This window comes from Thunnus thynnus, chromosome 21 (assembly GCF_963924715.1).
Source record: "Thunnus thynnus chromosome 21, fThuThy2.1, whole genome shotgun sequence".
Classification (NCBI taxonomy): Eukaryota; Metazoa; Chordata; class Actinopteri; order Scombriformes; family Scombridae; genus Thunnus; species Thunnus thynnus.
Window position 1 is genome coordinate 11,549,860 of NC_089537.1, and position 22,538 is coordinate 11,572,397.

A 22,538-nucleotide genomic window follows, 5' to 3' on the forward strand; every position below is an offset into this window, starting at 1 on the left:
ATTTAAGTAACTTGGTTTTTACTCAATCTTTTCTTTCAACTCCTAACGTAGCCAATTCTTCTTTTGCTTTGAACATAGGTAAGTAGTAAATGGTAAAAAAAGAGAAGATATTACTTTATATATAATACATACTGTATAGTAGGTGGTTATGTACAGTATATAACTTACAGCCTGTTCAGATATACAATAGTGTGTGAAACGTATGGCACATTTTGTAAAACAACTACCCAATCTCCCCACAACAGACTTCAGTCTGACTGATTTTATTTAAAGTAATCTGCAGGCCTGATCTACATGATTGAATGATGTGTGTTTACTGTAGCTAATGTTAGTCCAGCTGCTGGAGACAGCTGCTCAGCTGGACGGATGTCCCTGGGATGAACAATACTGTCGCTCCGATCTGTCCATTTACTGCCACCACTAAAATGCATTTATATTCAGAGCAGGGGAGTGTCGCTTATACAGTTCATCACTTTTGTGTTGATTTTGTTGGAAGCATGTGTAATTAGAGTCCTGCTGTCCGACACTCAGCTCTCAGCCTGCATTAACCGAGCAGCTGCTTCTGTTCAAGATGCTAGTTTAGCGTTAGCATGAGCCTCAGATAGCTAAACTGCACAGCCGCCAGACAACAACGTTTATTAATTAAACGATAATCGATTAATCATTGACATCCCTACTTTATATCATCTATTTTCTTTATACTAGTAGACAGGAAAAAAGAGCCGTATTTTTAGGCTCTTACTCCAGTGGACTCTTTCCGTAGCCCACTAAATTGCCATATGAAACAAATCTGTGCGGGAAACCTGTGAAGTTTTGTAAAGTATTGCAGTGTGTGTTGGTCAGCTGGTCTCATTTGTTAGTTCTGGATTTGGTGCTCTGCTCCACTAAAGTTAGTCTCTAGATGATGGGGTATGAAGTTATCACAAAACGTTTACTCTTGCAAAGCTAAGTATTGAGTTATTAAATCAAAAATGCTCTGAAATGCTTGCTGTTTTGAAAATGAACCACAAGATAACTAGCATGTGTGTTCTGTACACTGTCCAGGTCCTGTGCAGTTGAGGTCCACCTTTTTCGTTCCTTCAACATAACGTTATTAACTAAAGTTATTACAAAAAAGAATGAAAAATTGGCAGTTTGAATTGAACCCGAATCATAGAAGATAAAAATCATGATTTTTATGCCAATGGATTTTTTTCACTCACTCCAAGCCTTTCAGTGATGTATTGTAAGTGGTTAATCCAAACATTTTCATGCAAGGAAAAAGTCTAATCAATGTATATTATATTTATATGTGACTAATATAATCACAATAATACATAAATATGTATTAATGAATTAGGCTTCTTAATATTATTATTATTATTATTATTATTATTATTATTATTATTATTATAAGTTGTAGTGGTAGAATGAGCCGTAGACTATATAAGGAACTTTCTTTTAGGGAACAGTAAAATATTATGTTGCTGATAAGTATAAGCCCAACAGAAATTGTAACCTCCAACTCGCCAAGCTGCATGATGGCATCACCAGTACATACATCAGCTTATCAGAAAAGTGTGGTGATACAATGGTATAAAGCAAATTATAGCGATAAAACACAAAGTCTATCTTTATAATAGAAAAAGAGAATTGAAACAAAAAGAAGACAAAGAAAATTGGAATGTACCTATAATATTTACTTTTTCTACAGTCATGGAAACCTTATCAGAACGGTGGTAACGTACATAGCTTAGAGGTTAATCCATCTCTCTCTGCAACTATATATATATATATTTTGAACTTTCACAATCTATTTTTTCTCGCCCTCCTCATTCCAATTCAGATGACGTCCTTCTGTAAAGATTTGTTGATTCTCAAAGTCAGGAATGACAAATATACATCTGTCAGCATTAGCACATGTATGTCTCTCCTGGACTGCCGACTACAGTACAGTGTGTCTGCGTCTCGACCCTGTGAACTTGACCCTTTATAAAGACCTGCTGAGATAACTAAAAGCCACCTGAGCCCTGCTGACCCTGCTTTCTCACAGAACTGTAAAAATGATAGAAATCTAGGCAAACCACATGCAAAACACCCACATACAAAATTATTATTACTTAACATGTTTTTTTAGGCAAACTAGTGATATTTCAATAATTAAATGCCCTTTGAGAGGCTTTTCCACCTGCAACGTAATTATTACTGTTGCTTAATGTTTTTTGGTGGATAGAGTTTGTCAAGGCACAACAACATTAGCACAAAATTGGATCTAATGGCAGTGAACCAGTTGTAGCATAAAGGAAGGTAGTTGCACACTTGTAGTCACGATGCAAGAATAGTTTATTAAGTTACCAGCGTTTCAACATGACAGTCATCTTCAGGGTATTGAGAGACATAGCAACTCAACAAACATTATACAGGGGATAGGACACAGGTGTGCTCTATCATGGGGAGGAGTGCAGGCCTCTAGCTACCATTGAGGAAGCCAAGGCAATGTCCTTGATATTTTTTTGGGTCTTTTTAATTTTTTATATATATATCTATATTTCTTAAAATGTTAAAGTGACGAATTGCTAAAACTACTTAGTTGTAAACAAAGGTTGGCATCATGTCACCATCAGAGCTGAACGGCTCTGCGTGCACAGCTCGTTACATTATGTGACATACATGTAATGAGTTGAGCACGTACAGTGCGGTCCTGTCATTATATTGACTCTGTGGTTGAAGGGGCTGTAACCTACATACACACAACACTTAGTTCAAGATCAGTCAACACTGTGTTTGGATATAGGTTCTCCCAAAGCAAGACTGGTCAATGCCATGAATGATAGGTCTGACTATAGTCTTCCTTTGACTGTATTCAACCTGACCTACATACTCAAAACAACCAGCCTAAGTACAGCACAGGAGCAGAAGCAGCAACTGCATTCAAGATCAGAGCTCACAAACTATTAACCTATATGCTTTCAAAATGTGACATGTCCAAACTTTTGCACAGAAGTTTATGCTTTGACGTTTTCACTGGCAAAAAATATTCACGGTGGGAAATAGGCTAATACATTATAATAAAGTTACACTGCATGGTAGCAGCTTTGAATAAACAATTAGCCTACATTGCTGCAGTCACACTGTCTGTTATCGCCTACTCCAATGGTGGCACTTGCTGGGCCTTGTGTGAGGTTCCTGGTGATGAAGAATCGCATCAGGGCATATAACCTAAAATAAATATGCTCGCATGCATGAGAGAAAAGTCAGTCTCTTCTGGGTCATTGTGCTACTGAAATGAAAAGATTTCCTAATTCCTATTGTTCTGTAATACTGTGCATATAGGAAACAAGGCACAGATAGAGAGATAGTTGTGTGTTGTGTTTCAGTGATACCTCATTTATTACTATAATCATTATGATCATAATGAGAAATACCTCTTTTTATTTTATTGCAAATAAGAATTACATTTACAGTATTTTATAGTCCTATTATGTATTGGTATATATTTAATTTAAAGACATATTAGGTCTCTGTATTTTTTCAACAGTTTAATACATCTTCTTTCAATCTGTGGAACATGTTAGAGTTATTTATTTATTTATTTATTTTTTGCAAAGAAATAAGTTTGAATCAAATTGTAATTTTCCAAGTCAGAAATTTTCCATCACCTCTTTCTTCACGTGGATTGAACACGTCATTTTTGGTGGGTGTAGCAACCACCAAATTTAAAATGAATTATTTCTGTCCCTGCCTGGCTAACCCACACCCGAGAGTTAAAAAAAATAAATAAAAAGACTGTAGTCAACAGTACATTAGGTAAGCAGTGTTCCTGGCTGCTGCCATTGGTGTTATTATTTTCTTGTTTGGCAGATCGGTGTTTCCACTGTGGATTTTTTCCATGACTTCTTACTGTGGTTTTTAAAAACATTTATTTATTTTTTTTACCTTTTGCAAACACTCTCATTTACACTAGCACGTGCGCACACACCCATACACATACACACCCACACCAATATACTGCCCTTACACTCAGTTTATTATTTAAATATATATATTTTTTAAACTTATCTTTTTTGTTTTGCATTTTTATGTTGTGTTTGGGTTCATGGGTCCTGGCTGTAACAGTCATATATCTTTATTAAGCGAAAGCTTCTCCCTTTGTTCGACTAAATTTTATACACTCATTTTTCACTGTCATGCCATGTGTAACTTTTAGATTATGGTTTATTGTTTAGATGAACTTGAGTAATGAGTGTTAAGCACTTGTCAGGTAATTTAGGATAAAACCTGAAAGATACTGCAGTTGTTTTCCTCAGTGAAAATGATTTCAATACAATAAGAAACTGAACTAAAAAAAGAGTAATTTCATATTTGTGATTTAATTTGTGTTGGATTCTAGTCCAGTCCTAAAATACTGAGGTCATGACCGGTTTAATCACGACCTCAGTACTTTTTAAAATCCTGGCTACAGCTCTGGATGGGTGTCCTCAATCACATTTACATACTGTAGGTGGAGCAAGGCACTGATTCATATGCCATTTAAAAATCAAACAACTAACATTAGAAAGGCACAGGAACTTTTGATAACCTAAACTATTTATCAAAAGTTCTTGTGCCTTTCTAATGTTGGCTGCTTTTTGATATTTATATGGAAATGTTTTTTTTGATACATTGTATAACCTAAGCTATTTATCACATGTATTGTTCCTTTCTAATGTGATTTTTAAATGGCATATGAATCAGTGTAACTTTATTATAATGTATTAGCCTATTTCCCACCATGAATATTTTTGCCAGTGAAAATGTCAGAGCACAAACTTCTAATTGGTTATGTGCACAAAAGTTTGGACATGTCACGTTTTGTGAGCTCTGATCTTGAATGCAGTTGCTGCTTCTGCTCCTGTGCTGTAACTCATACTTGGGCTACTTATTCTGAGTATGTAGGTCAGGTTGAATACAGTCAATGGAAGGCTATAGTCAGACCTATCATTCATGGCATTGACCAGTCTTGCTTTGAGAGGAGCGCCCCTCTTTATTATTGCCAATCTATATTGTTCTTAAAATATCTAAGAAGACAGCAATACCATATTGATAAGGCCGGTCATGTGTGCTTTGAAAGTGCAACCTATATCCAAACACAGTGTTGACTGATCTTGAACTAAGTGTTGTGTGTATGTAGGTTACAGCCCCTTCAACCACAGAGTCAATATAATGACCGGACTGTACTGTACGTGCGCAACTCATTACATGTATGTCACATAATGTAACGAGTTGTGCACGCAGAGCCGTTCAGCTCTGATGGTGAGATGATGCCAACCTTTGTTTACAACTAAGAAGTTTTAGCAATTCGTCACTTTAACATTTTAAGAAATATAGATATTAAAAAAATTAAAAAGACCCCCAAAAATACCAAGGACATTGCCTGGGCTTCCTCAATGGTAGCTAGAGGCCAGAGCACACCTGTGTCCTATCCCCTGTATAATATTTATTGAGTTGTTATGTCCCTCAATACCCTGAAGACGACTGTTATGTCGAAACCTTGGTAACTTAATAAACTATTCTTGCATCGTGGCTACAAGTGTGCAACTACCTTCCTTTATGCTACAACTGATTCACTGCCATTTGATCCAGTTTTGTGCTAATGTTGTTGTGCCTTGATAAACACTATCCACCAAAAAAAATGAAGCAACAGTAGTGTGCAACTATCTTCCTTCATGCTTTTACTTTCATTGTGGTGAGTACCTCTCCAATACTGGTGTGCATTCCTCCTCTCTCTCATCCTGTGAATCAGTTGAAGCCTCTAAACTCCATATTTGTTAAATCCTGTGTTGGCTTCCTATTTTTAAATTGGTGTTTTGGAAGATTTACAAATGGTATGTGTGAAATGTCGTGATAATGCGGAAAAAAAGCTGTTATAAATATTGGCATATCATCACCTCATCTCATAATGATCTCAACACTTGAAATACTTTTGCAAATGTAAAAAAAGCAACCAAACATAACAAGATTATTATAGATCCGTGTTATTTTAGAATATTACAGTTACTTGTGATCTTTCAGTGTGTTTCTCCATCACATTATTAGATTGGTAAAGAGTGGGGGTAACATTTAGTGACTCCACTACTCCACAAAGGTGATAATTGGTGTTCAGTTTCAATCTGTTCTTGGTTCACAGGCTCCATTTAACGTGAAATTCAAGTCTATTCTAGTCTGTTCCAGTATCAAAGTGTTACACCAAAGCAGACGTTACAAGAGTTACAGGCCCACATTATCAGAATGATGTTGGGCCAAATTAATTTTTATTAAATAACATTTCATATTTTTTTTATTTTAAAGAGGTGAAAATTGACCTTTTTTTTATGAATAGCTGTTAATATTCACATTTGGCCTCTGTTTTTTCTCACTGTTCTGTGGTTTGATTGCCCGTCTTTGTAGTCAAGCAAACGTGTCTTGATGCAGAATCTCTTTTCACTTGAAATATTCAAGTAACACCTGGTGCAGAAGCGCAAAAGGCTCTTTTTACTTCACACCATCAGTGAAAACAGCTTTGGGTGTTGAAGAACATCACAGCTTGGCTCTGTGTGTGGGTGGGTGGAGACACGGGACATTATCTGGCCTCTCAGATGGAGCATGTTGTGTGGGACACCACGTAGTCACATTATATTATGGACAAGAAAGGAAATGACAGGACAACATCAGCAGGGAAATCTCTTATGCAAGGGAACATCTTGTACAATGCCAGGAACATTGATGGCATCGGTTCCCATTGGACTGAAATTGCAAAGAGAATGAGGAGGCAGACTCATCCTCCTCTGTCCAGGGAATAGATTTCACGTATAAAGTAAACACACCGACAGATAACACAGGTCATGAACAGTTCTATCTGCTTGACTAAGTATTAGAATAAGCATGAAGCTCTTTAATCATCATCATTTTGCTGTTAGAGGGAGATATAGAGTGACTTGTGTTCCTTTGAAACAGCAAACCTCTAAATGAGTTTTTACACTTGTATTGTTTTGTTTAGTAAATCATTGCACCCTGTGTTTGGACAAAGCATTAGTTTATGAAAACTGTTTTACTAAATATGCAAGGAGTGTTCCCTTTTAAACATCCTTGTCAAATTACCTCCTCCAGAGATACCCAAGGCAATGCTAGGTGTAAATTATGCATTTCGTATTGTCTTTTAAACCTTAGTTTTTTTGTGTGACAAATCACAAAATATTCCACATAAAAATAACTGAATATTCTACATGTACAATAACAAAATGTTGACTGATTCTTTTCAGTTAGTAACTATGTTTGTTGTCTGCTCCCACTTCCACATTTGAGACTCTACACCAGAAAAATTAAATGGTCAATTCACAAAAATGACACGAAAAGCTATTTTCACACACACAAAAAAAGCAGGTTTTTAGATACCTGTGCCTAAGAATTGTCCTGCTCAAAGCACTAAAAATCATATCTGGAAAAATCACCAGCAATGTGTCCTTCCAGAAGCAATGGTCCAGGCAATATCTTTCACTGTTTCTTCTATAGAAAATAGTTTACAATAAAAAACTAGAAATACTGCCTCACGGTTGTATACCTCTGCCAACCAGTCAAGTTGCAGTTTACATCCATGTCTGTCCAGACTCGTATAATATTTGTAGTGAAGACTTGTAGTGAGGAATTTAATAAAAGGTGTTAAATGTTTTTTCCTTGTATGTGTTCACATGCTTTGCCAATAATGCTGATTCTGATTGAACACAAAGTTAGTAGCCATGACATTAGACGATGCTTCAGATATTTATGTTGCTGCAAAGAAGCTACAAATTCTAAAACATGGATGCACTTCGCACACATTTTAAACCCATCAGCACAGATGATCTATACAATCGCCACAGTTTCAAGGTGGGAACCCAAGATTTGTATCACCAATTCAGTATCCGACCAAATGTGAAATATGGTCACAATCTCCCCTTCTGTTCCTGAGTTATGGCGTTGAATAATGACCAGAAAAGTTTTTTTTTTTTTTTTTTTTGCAGAACATTATGATGTTACAGTGAAGTTGACCTTTGGCCTTTTGGATATAAAATGCCATCACTTTATCATTTTATCCTATTAGACCTTTGTGTGAAACTTTGTCATAATTAGCGTATGAATTCTTGAGTTGGGGCCAAAAACATGTTTTGTGAGGTCACAGCTGTCGTCGGCGTGGAGGCTCAAAAACCTTTTCACTGCAAAGTCTGTGGATTATCCAGAGTAACCAGGACCTTATTTCTGCAAAGAAATGTTGCTGTTGAGTTTTTCAAATGTCATTTCTAATGCTTTGAGCACCACAAACAAAACCTTATTCCACCCCTTGTGTTGGGGTGACAGATTAAATCTTGAAGGTGTATTTCTCCAAACCTCCGCACATAAAATGAAAGCTATATACATTGTTATATACCACCCAGTTAGCTGGAAAAGCGCTGTAGAAACGCATCAAGCAGAGGCTCTGGATAAATAGCATCATTTACACGTAAGTCCTCATCCTGAGTGCATCCGGGAATACAAAGCTAAAACAAAAGCCAAACCAATTTAGATGTTCACTCAGTGCAACAACACAAACAAAGCAGGAAGCGAGGGTCACAAGGCCAAATCCCTGGTTTGAAGTCCCAGGTCCTTTCCTACAATGAGTGACTGCAAACCCCTTCCAAATTAGGCCATCACCGTGGTAACGCAGGAAAACTGCCAAAAGTTGAGGGGATTGTGGTACGCAGTAGGACCGAGTGATTGAGGTCAATGCAAGAGGTCAGTGTGCCATTTTCCGAGCAAAGCTCCCATTACCTTTGGCAAACAATTTCTAGTCCCTTGGCTACCAATCAAAGTAGTTTGTGAGCCCTTTTGCTTCACTCAAACATTTGTGGCTCACTCAGTGTTGAGCTCTTAGAATTTAATTAGAGCTAGTGGGCTTGTCATATTGACACGCCTGTCACATTTTCCCTTGGAAAACTACTTCCTGTACTTTATAGGTTTGTTTGAAACCTGTGAGACCAAGATTCTCCAGGCCCCCTAATGAAAATGGCAAGATACAAAGACTAAGCACTTTTCAGCTGGCCCTTGGTTTTTAAGTGGCCCCTGTGGGATGCTGATGATATATCAGTGGTTGCAGTTATTAAAAAGCTGGAGAGTGGCATTTAGAAATGACATAGGGTCTTGCCACTGGTAGGGCCTTTAGCACCTGGCTAGTTATTTGAGCGTAAGATACACTCTCCTGTCTGACAGCTGAGTGAATGGGAGCTTGTTGTATAATACGGGAGCGGGAAAAAAACTCGTAAATATTTCATAGCAATAGGTCAACAGGATGTTAATGTTGTTTTCCTTTTGTGCCGTGGCCCCCTGGTAAGGTTAGTCAGTGACAGATTAAATGCATTACATACAGTCACTTATGTTGTGATGTACACTAGTAGCTGCCACATATTAAATTCCGATGAGACCTCAGTGTGCTGGTGGCTTTGAGTAATTTAATAGACACAAAGGAACTCCGGAAAACACATACTGCATGTCAAAGCATTCCTGCAATACTTTAAAACATGTAAGTATGCAAATAAGTATTATGAAGCCCCTAGATATAATATTCTGATGAGACCTTTGTGTTCTGGTTGGTTTGAATATTGTGGCAGACCCGAAGGAACTCTAGAAACACACAGAGCATGTCGTTGCTACCACACTTTATTAAAAATCCACTTAAGTATGCAAATAAGTATTATTGAAGCCCTAGATTTCCAAATCTGATATTAGTTTTTCATTCCCCCTTATCATGTTTTTGTAAGTATTCGTGGGATGTTTGCTTGTGTGGTAATGCTAGACTGAACTACTTGACCATATTTTTGTTACATGTGAAGCACTTTGGGAATTAATTTGATTGTGACCTTTGATTATTTGAGTGTGATTGTGAAATGAGGGTGGAAGGCTATGGTGACGAGTAGCGAATAAAGCGAGATGAATAAAAAACAAACCCTTCATAGAAGGAAACAAGCTTTCAGTGTCTGACCAAACCTTTTAATTTTCCGCTTCATTAAGAGCTCCAGTGCTGGTGCTGTGAGCCCAAGGCCAGAGGCCGCTTGAGGCAGAGGCAGACCCTTTAATAGCCTGTTTACAACCAGACTTGGGCAGCGTAGGGAACAAATGGAAGGACTGAGCTTGTTAACAATTTAATGGCTGCAGTGACTGATTTAAGGATTTGCATACACACAAAGGTCATATTTGTAAGGTTCTTTACTGGGCAAGACTTAAACCCACATTCACAAGGTTTATGAGCCACACTGATCATTTTCAGGGATGGGTGGTTGTAATGAAGCATAATTGGAAACTGCCTTTCTCCTTTGTGGCCACTTGATAGTTTGGAAATTACTGTTTGTTACAGCATACAAAGACAAGTGTGGTGCCAATGTTTTATAATATTCTCAAAACTAATCAATTTGCGCATGTACTGGAATGAAAACATACCAACGTGCATGAATAACTTAAGTTTGATTTCTGATTTAAAACGTCTATCATTGTAGATATTTATCATTGCACATTTATGAACCTGAAAAGACCCAAGATGGCAGCTGATGGAACTCAGCTCTTATGGCATTTCTAGACATTTCTTGCATCGAGTGGAGCGATGAATAATGCAGCTGCAATGCTATCACATTGCTTTTCAACTCACAAACTAGAGCTGATGGTGAAAAAATGTCAGCTGACACAAAATAATGAATTAGGATCTTGTCAGTTAGTTTTTATTTGAAGGAAAAGACTGACCTTTTTAATTTAGATTGTGGATATAAAGAGACCTGATTTTTTTTTTTTTTTCCTTTTAGGCAAATTGAGGGAACGTGGCATATATCAGGTGTCCCCGATTATTCAAACTGGCTTTCTTATCTTCTGTTCTCTTTTTATATTCTGCAAAACAGGAATGGAGATGGTGACATTATGATTTAAGGGGAGTCTGTGTTTTAGCACCTTAGTGACTTTTGACAGCTCTTTCTTTCTCCCTCTGCCTTCTTTTCTCTCACTTTCAGCTAGACTCTGTCAGACCATGTAATACATGCAAGGTTACACGTTGTCTGGACAAGGACTAAGGGCATACAAAATCAATGGACCTTGACTGAAACAAGTGTGAAGTTGCAGGAGAATGGGAAAACCAGGACTGCCGAGTGTGGCCAAGGCTGCCGCTGCTGTGATGTGAATTTATGTCCAACGAATGTGTGGGCTGAATGTGCAGACTATAAACAAAAGTAGGAGACCCACTGGGTACTAATACGCTCTGACATCAGATTACATACCTGACCCAGGGCACAACTTGACCAGTGGAGGTGTTTGAAAGGTTGTTGCACATGCTATATTACCCTACCAGCAACGACATCTCCTTCTGTCTTATTCTTGTCCTATTCTCTTTATGTTACTCTCATCAGCCTCTGCATTGTGAATTAAAAAGGCCAGCTTCAAACATAGCTCTCACATGACCTGAAAGGAGGGCAGGTCAACTACAGAATCATGCTTGTGGCCTTTTTGTGATGTGCTGTTGCTTGCTCGTTTTGTTGCTTACGACTGGCTGCATGCCTCCACCAACGCAATTTGGCATTGAACGTCCTTCCAAGTCAATGGTCGTGACAGGCTTTCCCTGGGCTCTTTGTGCTGCCCTGGGGGTGACCCTAATACCAGCTCATACCACCATGTGGAACTGAAGGCACATGGCAAGGGATGAGTGTGTTGGGTGCTGGTGGGGATTCTTGCCTGAAGGTTGCGGTAGGAGTTCATGGAAGGGATAAAGCATGGCAGGACTAGAAAACATATCAATTTAGAGCTTTCAATCTGGGGTCAAAAAGTAGTGTGAAAAACATACTGGAGAGTTTAGTGGGTTGCAATGTAGAACATATTGAAGAGATGCTTCTTAGAAATCATGGTATTGTCAAAGAGAACATGATGCATTGTGGACTAGGGAAGTGGTGAAACAGCACAGCAGAGATTTGAAGCAGCTGTACCCTTGGTCTTGGCCCTTGAACCTATCATGCACCAGTGCTCTGTCTGCCTGTCTGTCTGTCCACTGCTCTTTCTACCTCCTGTTGGCTCCCCGAGAGGCTGTGGAGTCCCAGAGGAAAGAAATCCTGACCTCCCCCAGCTGGCTCGCCTTTAGATGGCCCACTGTCAACATCCCCTTGCAAAGCAACATTGCCATCTGGAGCATTCTCCCTCCCACTCTCTTTATTGTTTTCTCTTGTGTATTCACACAGATACTGTTTCTTTCTTTGTTGCAGAAACACACAGGTACGTGCACAAGGATGCACACAATGCAGTGAAAATACAGTCTAAACCACAGCGGACAGCAGGTTTTCACTGATGCACACCCAAACAACTGGAAGGCAGGCTCATTTGTTTTTGTCTAGAGATGAAAGCTCCACATGTGATAGTATAAAGTCCGCGCACAGGACAGTACATATTAATAATGGATATTTATTCTGTTTGATATTCTTTTCATGTGCTCAAAGAGACCATCAGACATTGGAATTATTTCTGTAGTGGCTAGGAGGACAACAGCTTTTTACAGGTCAGCGGACATTCATTTCAGTTTAGGCTGTGCCAAGATATTAAAGCTAGATGTAAATAAAACACAACCATCCTCTTGTCTCCTGTAGGACATTGCTACACATTTATATTAGCATATCAAAGGTCAGTGTTGCTGCTTTTCATAATTCCACCAACTCTGCACAGTGACTTATTCTGTTAAGTAGATTTGGACATGCAATTATGCTATAGGGTATCTGCATTCAGTCCAAGGTGAGCACCTGTCTTTGTCATATTTTGACATTCAATTTACTGCTCTGGATTTTCACATTATGCTTACTTTGTCTAATAAAGTGACCCTGCCACAGCTCAGAAAAAGATTCAGTGCATAATACTTTACATACCCAACTGACTGATATCACTTCCATCAGCCAGACACCCATATGAAAGCAGTGCTTAATCTACTTGTTTTTACATATAGGTCGCTTCATACAGCTTGCTGCATTGAATATTGACTACATGATTGAAATTCCGATAATTGCCAATCCCTCAGTGTCGGATCCAATGTTCCACCAGGAACAATCACTTGAACACAGCCATGGCCGCATGACTAGTATGCTGGCTATTGTTGTGGTGGGATTTCATCAGGATTCAATAGCCTGTATCTCCAGCGTGTGACCGATGGTGGGACACGACAGGAGGGACAAGTGGAGGAAAGAATAATTACTGGGCCTATTTCCTCCCCAAGTCATTCACGCACCAGCAGGCCCAACAAAAAGGACTCTCCCCCTGCATTGTTATTATGAAATGAAAAATGGGCAGCAGATCAGTACAGTGACAGGCCGTTTGGTGTATTTACCTGTCATTTGTCTCCTTTTGGACAGGAGTGGACACTGTGCAGTTTGAGGCGGTACGCGCCCACTGATGATATCAGTTTCTGAGCCCATGCTTTGTGTTGTAGATGGATGTGCTGCACTGCAAGTGCTGGGTGTAATCTAACCACATGCTGGTTGTCGGACACGGAGAGGAACACAGTGTATTTCAGATGTAATACATTTGAAAGCAGGCCTAATTAAAAAGCGAAGAGGCACTTGGCAAGCATTGATTGTTTGTGTACCTGCACATTGAGGATAAGGACAAGACCATTCAACTGCAAGGATACTCTGTATTAATTAGTGGGTGGATGCAAAGGCCACATTTGAACATGGAGAAAATGAATTGGCATGTATTGTCACTTCTCCCCCTGCACTTATGTTAGCAGATCAGGTGGACCTCTGCCTGTCTGCTGATATTTGCTATAAATAATGATTGAATCTTCAGAGGAAGGTACACTGAGCACACACGTCAATACACATCAACTAAACCAAAACTCTTTTATTAGCTATAAAAATGGTCAAGTTAAGCCATTTCCAATTTTTGTGTTTACCGGGCCAATTTGCACCAGCTGTCAGACGTATGAGGACTCATGCTTCACACCAAATCCGGCAATCCAGCACTGTGATGCACAGGGCTACAATTGTGGGGGCGTGTTGTTTGAGGTACCGGTGAGACAATAAAATATGATCCAGGAAGTCAAGTTGGAGTTACAGATTTATACATTTAAGACTTATCAGAGGAAACTTCCAGACAGGATTTTACAACTCTGGAAGGTTTTTACGGCAGCTTTCGTTGTGATGATTATGAGGTAAACAGCCAAATATGGCATTCATGTTACAAAGCAATCCATCAGGAATGTGCTCGTGCGTGTATGTGATTGACCACCACAATGTGATGTCGGGTTTCGTTTCAGCAAAATTTGAGTCCGATTCAACTTCTTGCCAGATGGCCGCTGTGTTTTTTTTTGCTGAGCCCTGTGTGGTCCCCACTCCCACAGTGTAAATGCACTGCCCCTATTCAAATGAATAGGAGTAATGCCGTTTTTCACGCATTGGCGGCTTTGGTGTGAATGAAGCCTAATGGAGGTGTCATGCTGGGTTTATTCATGAGCTTAGAATTATATGACTCTGTCTGCCTTCAGGATAGTTCTGACTTATTGAGCTTAAAGGTTCTCAACATCTATTGAGTTAAATGGCGATTACGCACTGAAAAGTAGTTCCTTTCAAAAAATAACACCACAGTGACATTAATTGATATTAATGGACTAGGTTGATGTGAATGACTCAGCTTGGACAAAAAAGTGAGACAAGAGTTCTATCAGGATTTGTCAATAAAGTTTGTATAAACAGACATCATCTGATTACCTTGAAGATGCTTTACTCTGAGACAGTCTAGACTTCCTTTAAGTATACAATATTTACTGTCCTCAATGGTTTTTGGGAATTTTGCATTCAAGGAAAAAATATGTTGAGCAATGCAATTCATGATCAATCTGTCACATTTCACATTTACTTATCATCACATTAAAGCTGACTACTCTTTGGGTACTCACTGAGAGACCTTTTTAAAGAAAATGTCCCATGTTTCACTTTCTGAGTAAGAAAAAAACAACCTTTAAGAGCTCTGTAGAGCATTTTGTCAGAAAGTAAGTGATGTGTAAAATTTCGGCCGCAATATAAGTCAAATGGCTGTAGTGACGTTTAATGGACTTGTCTATCACTGACAGTTAAACAGTTAAATCTTTAACTATAATCCATCTTCACCAAAATGACTGAAATATGGAACTGCAGATTTTACTGCAGCTGGATGCAACCTTTGGTTTTAGGCACTGTGGTGTGCACCAGTGTTTTACCTACATTGTAACTGTCAACACGCCAATAAATGCTGTTTACTACATCTGCAAGGCAATGTTGGCTTCGGGTGTCCCATACGTAAGTGCATTCATGGAAGAAAACTGTATGGATAAAATTAAACATACATGCTGTGTGTCTGCAGCGTTGAATTGTTATTGTTTTTCATCCTCAAACATCTTTGCTAGTGCTAGCCACCATCACCCCTGGGTTTCTCACTGACTGACTGGTTGGAGGCAAAGATGTAGAAGCCTTGGGCCATTTTAGATTGCTGATCAGACCTGGGGGTTTGGAGAGGGGGATCTCTACATAAAGGATAACCTGCATCTGTCTGCAAAAGGTTTGCTGTCAGAAGTAATTCAGAGCGATCAATCTGCAGCTACACTCAGAGTGGCACACTGCCGTTATTTTCTGGCATTGGTGGGAATGCTGAAAATGATACTGGTATATGCACTGAAAGGAAAGTCAATTTGCCCTAGCAATTTGCAGAAACAGATCATGCCAGTCAACCAACATGTAGCTGACTTTGATGGCACCAATCACAGCGGCACAGAGATGTGTGCTATGAACTCACTCCTACAAACACTCTAGTTGGTGCTTTCAGATTTTCTCTCTCTCCTTTACCTTCTCTGTCAATACGCTCCCTGTACGCATCACCGGCATACTGTCCTACACTCAGCCCCTCAAAACACAATCATTAAAAAATAAATACAAAATGCCAATGGCAATGAAGCAGGTGGGAGTGGTAGCAGTGTGAGCCTTCAGACTGACTCAGACTGACTCATATTTCTGCCCACTGACTGAATACATTTACTCAAAACCACCGCCGACTTTATGGATTCTAGGTATTGATTTTCTTATTTTAAAACTAAATGAACTGTAAAGAAAAAAAAAAGAAAGAAATAATTCTCCTCATCGAGTGGACTGCCTTCCCTTTGTGGTTGACATTAATAAGTTAGTTTGCCATGCATTATTGAAAGCTTTATGATTTCATTAATGGATAGGGTGACTACACAGAATGCTGTAAATGCCCTGACAGTCCATTTTCCAATACTTTCTAAACACGTATACAAGCTCTAACAAGTGGAATCAGCATTATCATGTCATTCTAAGCTGCATATTAGCTCATTAAATTGCAAAAATATATATATTTACTTGTATTGCTCTATGAAATAGTTATTTTCCCCTTGAGTGTTGTCATGGCAGTACTGGTAAAATGATTTGTTTTTTGATCTTGGGGATTCAACTACTACCAAGTCTTTTGGCTAACAGGCCACAACATACACTGAATACCTGGATTGCCAGCAACAAGAAAGGATGAGCTTAACTCGCTATCTGATTGCCCACCGACTGCTTGTTTGGGGCTGGCCTCAGTTAATTTAGGGTAACAAATAGATGCAGACAGCAAAAATATACGTAAAGAATGAGTATTATTGTTATATTCAAAATTGAGGGGATTGCATCTGTGAATCAGCCTTGTCGAGTATGTACTTTTTTGATGAAAGGATGTGGGAAGTAACAAGTATACATGATTATTAGAGATGTTTGACATCAGGCTAGTATCGAAAACCATAATGGGTCACTGATTTGATTAAGTAATACTGCCATTATTGGATAAAATGATGGGTTTGCTGTTGTGGTTTGAAATAACACTCCCATTTCATAATCAGGAACAAACTTAATATTAACGCCTCTCTTGAAACAGTCAGCCTCAGTGATTTTATTTGTGATTTGCTCGATTAGATTTAAAATGATCATCCTTTTAGTCAGATTATAGTTGATATCACTTCCATTTCCTGCTTTGTGAAGGAACCAAGAAGAACGATTGTATCTTTTTTATTGTCAGACGTGTCGGGGAAGAAAAGTGAGCATTTTATCTAAGCATGTATTTTTTGGTCTGAAGTTTCTCTCTGTGGATAACTTGGCGTGGCCTTAGCTCGTCCTAATTATTGTATTCTGAACTGTGCAGCCCAGACAGCCACAGGTTCACTTGTGGTGTTTATGCAGGGCCTTCTAAATGATTTTGTTCTGCCTGGCTGCACACTTTAATGAAAGTGTAAATGCTTTTGGAATGGTGGAATCAGCTGAGTTGGGCGGATTAGCACTTCCTTTTTCCACAGCCTTGATGTTTAATTACCACAAGTTTGTTGTTTTCTTATTCATCTGTTACTTTTTCTTTCAACTTTTAGACAGCTCACATTTAGCCCAGGGCCTTAGTAATTGGTGTATTTGGGAGGGGGTGAAGGAAAACAAGGAGGAGTCTGTCTGGCTTCTGTCTGCCAGACAGAAAATGGGTAAAGGTAGTTTGGGGGCAGCCAGTCGTTTCATAACTGCAACGCTTTGGACACACAGACGTCTCAAATGAAAAGCCTCTACAAAACACAGCTGAACAGATATTTATATTCAGGTTTTTAATTTCTTCTATCTCCTTGTTTGTGCTCGCACACCCTCACTCCCATCTTACCCATCATGCATCCTTTTTGCACTCTGAAAACCACACAAATCCTTTCTTTTTCTCTCCGCTTCTCTCCTGTGACATCAGGTTCTGAATTATCATTACACCCAGCCGGTGGAGTATGTTTAGGTCATTGGTTGGCTTTGACCTGTATTTAGCATTTAAATCAGGCCAGGCTTGGCTGTGATCTCATTACCAGGCCACCTGGCTGTATTTGATGTAAAGCCTGGGCATTAATAAAGATCCCTCAAGGGTTGAAGGAGGGAAAGATGAGGCTTGTCCTGCAGCCCAGGTAATTTACTGCAGCAGAACAAGATGGAGAGACTGTGTTATTATAGACTTGATCGCTTGGCAGGCCGGCTAGTAATTGATCTGTGCTCTGCAGAAGTGCTCGGTGGTGATGGAGGGTGTGGTTGTGGAGGAAGAATTCGATGCAGAATGTAATACATGCTGTATAACAGTGAGATAGATCCATAGTTTGAAAACTGAGAGGGCTGGCAGAAGAGGGTTAGACAAGTGAATATTGATTAAAAATAGTCCCTGTGACATACATTTAGCAAATTATATGAGGGGGAAGTTTTCTTAGGGCTTGGCACCTGCTCATAACTGCTCATAACCCTGACAGCAATACAGACATTTGGAAGAAATTTGACGTGGAACTCAAGCCAGTGCTGTATTGCAGTAGAAAAAATGAGAAAAAAAAAAATCAAAACAGTTTGTTTTTAGCATTTATCTCTCACCTTTTCCTTGAATCTCAAAGGTCATTCCTGCATGGTAAATTTATTGAAAATAATTCCTTAACCTCGTCATTAAGAGCGACTAAATTTTTACTGTTGAAAGGATATGGTAATGTTTATTTCCAAATAAGTATGTTATAACCATTGAACATTAAGCTCAATAGTCATTCAAAAGCTTGTCATGAATCCATTGTTTTGCTTCCTGTAGTCAGGCCTTATGGCATTAAGCTTGTGAGTGAAATACAACCCAGATCACCTCTGTCTCAGTGAATATTTTCCATTTGTCAGTGTAAATTCTGCTGTTACCACTCTGTGACATGCAAACAAAGTAATTTAGATGAAGACAGATAAAGGCAAAAAAGATGATACACTTACAGAATATGACCGCAAATATTTCTCTGTCTCTTTCTGTTTAACCATGGTACAACACCGTAACCTATTTTTGTCATTCTTGTCAGGAAAATGTGAAAGGAGCTGATTTCAAAACATCTACCCCATCCCTCAACACAACAGGGTGATACATCGTGCTCAACAAAAGCACAGATGAATACAAATCCTGAAGGGCTCTCTATTAAATTGCATATCCTGACCGCAGCGTCTCTCATGTCCAATGTAATGTCTTTTGCTTTGTACGTTTGAAGCATTATCTTCACAAGACACGAAGGAAGCAAATGAATCCTCCCTTAACATTTGCCATAACATTTTTTATCATCTTCATTGAAGAAGGCAGAAATCTCCTAAGCCTGCAGCTGATATCAGAGCGGTGGCACAGCCTGAGTGCAAATCTGGCCAGACAGTCCTTTCTCTCAGCATCTGCAACAAAGCACTATTGATCGTTGTGCTCGAGGGAGTCAAACCTGCAACAAACAGAAAATCTTCTTGAGGCTCATCTGAGCTACTCTAAATAATTTTGCTGTCTTCATCATGGCCGCTTACAGCAGGGTCCATCGGGGAGACCAGAATCAATCAGGCACTGTGGAGGTCTGCTTATTATCTGCCAATAGATTGTCCAGGAGTTATTTCTGGTGCAGTGGAATACAATGAAGTAATTTAATATCTTGAGTTAATACGGGTGTAAAGGAAGCACAGTTTGTGATAAAAAAAATAATGCTCTACCACATTATAACAAAGTTGGACTTTGAAGTCGGCGAGCTGTTGGCACCATGCTGCAGTGTGGAACACTTTCTGCGTGAATAACAGTATTTGGATGGAACGAGTAGCAGCAAGGGCATTTGGAGTTAGTCGTGGTGTGGCAGCAGTGTCACTTTGTGTTAGTTTGTGTGTCAGCACAGTCGAAAATGTTTTTGGAAATAAATAGAGATGTCTTTTCACATCAACTATGGCTATTGCCCTAAATTCAATTCCTAGCCCCGTCTTTTTGGTCCACCAGTCCTGCTGAATGTCTAGCGAGGGTGCAAGGAGAGGTGACATCTAGGTCAGCATGAGTGACTCAGAACTATCGCAGGAACACAGGGAGTTAGAGAGTAGGAGGTGAAAAATAATTTCAGAACATTCAGGCACAAATACACACAGCCTCCATCACCATTTAATTTCTTTTTCTGTCCTCGCTCCACAAATCCTAACATTAGGCCTGAATGTTCTGTGACTAGAGATGCAACAGAGCAAGGACACAGACTGTAATGTAGACTCTTTGCTCTGAATTATGCTGCACCTTGATTTGTGGCTGTTGCAAAGAAAATGAACATAACTCATTATAATATAAGTCATTTAATCTTTGTTTTTATTACACAGGCATCTGCTTTTTACAGATTGAATTAAAAACCCTTCGGCCTTCTGTAATTGTCTGTGTTGACTTAAACTTCCAATGGATCTCACAAGTTGCTGTAAGGACAATATTTTGTCTTATTGTTGCAGAAATTCATTAATGATGGGTTTTCTGTTCATCCGCTCTCCCACTCAGATTGATGATTCTATGACACTATCCATTAAAGCCACATTAGCTACCATTATGCCAGGCTATATTCATTGCCAACAATAACACTCAACCAGAATGCAATTGGAGAAGAGCACAGGATACAAGCAGCAGTTTGACAGTTACAGGATTGTTCATCATTAGCTGACATTGTCTATGAGACACTGGAATATGTCATTCACTAAAGGGCCACGGTACGTCCTTCCCAGTCGAATGGCTTTACATGACAGAGGACATTCCTCTCACATCCTTACAGGGGTTCTCTATCAACACTGTCAATAATGGGACGGGAACAAAGGAGGAATTGCTAATAACAAAAGACGTGATTCATTTAGTTTAAGTGCAAAACATCCATCCTAAATATCCTCTCCCGCACAGAGGCTTTGATTAAGAGATTCAGTGAAATCGCTTTAAAAGGATAGTGTCAAGAGGAGAAATATAGACCATTTCCCCAGCGCCTGCAATCCTTCTCTCTCTCATTCTCCAGCTGTATGATAGATTAGCAAAATGTGGATGGATGGTCATTACTTGAAGCAAAAAGAATAGATTGAAAATAGTTTCTTTCTGAAGTTGCCAGAGTTACTAATGATTGGGTAAACCTACCTATTAGGCACGAGGACGGTCACAACACTGTCTGCATAAATAATTAAATCTGAAAATTGCCATCATATCCAGGAGATTGGCCATTATTTTGCCAAACTGTGAAAACATTTTTGCTTTTGAGAGGTACTTGTTTTTCTCTCATTTCATTTCAGTTTTTTTTTTCATTTTAAACCTCTACAAACACTAGAATAAGGATTTGTGTGTATCTGTCTCAGAGTTACATTATAGTCATGGAATCTGGATGTTAGAGCTCTATTTCTCTTCATCTTTCACTATTACAGGCACTGGACGGTGTTTTATTTTCATAAAAGGCATTATGATTACTCATAACAAAGAGAATAATAATTAGATTTCCAGAATGTAGCTCAAAATGTCTTAAACATCCTTAGCATTGTTTACACTGCATCTTACTTTTCTGTTTTTTCAGTCAATCTCCTTCCATAAAGTAACAGTTTAACGGCCTTAATTCTCCATTATTTCTACATAGATTAGATATAAGGACTAGGGATGGAAGTCATTACTCAAGTACTTGTCAGTATTTGTTCAATGTATAGAGTAATTGCTCTTTTTTTTTGGAACATTGGTCCATGGTCTGAGTAAAAGAATCTCATTCAAAACAACAAAAAATGCTCAAGGCTCTACCTGATGTACAAGTTTCTACATTTTATCCTGTACAAGTTATGCTCGTCTTTTACAAAACAGGGAGATTGGAGCTAAAACCCTTGGAACTGAACTGTTTTGCACAGGTTTTTTCGTGAGTTGCCGCTCTGTAATTTAAGAGTGTTCAGTTTGGCAATGTGTTGCAGCCTTAGTTTGTGGAGGACAGACACAAGTAATGACAAGAGCAAAAAATTATGGTTGTCAATTCCAGACTGTGTTTCCTGTATGTGCTTCCTGAGAAAAACACATCCTCTGAACCAATCTCAGCCCGGACAAACTGATTGGTCAAGGACACTCTGACGGCTTGCCTCGATGATGACTGGGGAATAAATAGCTGATCCGACCACCTTCACTGTACCTTCAGAAGGAATAATCAGCCCTCCTTTGTTTTTAGCTCTGATCAGATGATGCGGTTACAGCATTTGAAAGGTGAGGCCAATGCGGAAGTGACTTAAACTTGCATTGTCCTTAATGGCCAGCAGGGGGCGACCCCACTGGCTCCAAAAAGAAGTCTGATTGTATGGAAGTCTATGAGAAAATGACCCTACTTCTCTCTTGATTTATTACCTCAGTAAACACTTTCCTAATGATTGAGCTGAGATGAGTTTTTGGTCTCAATTTAGTTTCAAGTCTTTTTCAATACATCATGATTGACAAGTCGCTACCACGGTGACAATGTTGCTTAGGTAACGTAACCATGGTGTAACCCCAGATTGACAGAGCAGGCGTAGCTGTTGCTTTTTCAGTGTGTTTTCAGTCCATGAACGTTAATTGTAACATTTTGGTTGCCTAAAAAAGTCTTGTTCAGCGTTTGGTTGTACTAAAAGACCTGTTAAAGAGTCGGATGTTCAGTTTTTCCAGTAAGGGCTTTTTGTTTTAATGGCTTTAAGCCTGTTTTTCGCTAAAAAATTAGCTGGAAAATTAGCATTAGCGTTATCACAGTT

At 39.0% G+C, this 22,538-nt stretch overlaps 1 long non-coding RNA gene across 2 annotated transcripts in view; it reads left to right on the forward strand.

Annotated features, from left to right (window-relative positions):
* The window catches only part of LOC137172936 (uncharacterized), a 280,586-nt gene that overhangs the window by 36,929 nt on the left and 221,119 nt on the right, over positions 1 to 22,538 (forward strand). The window lies entirely within an intron of this gene.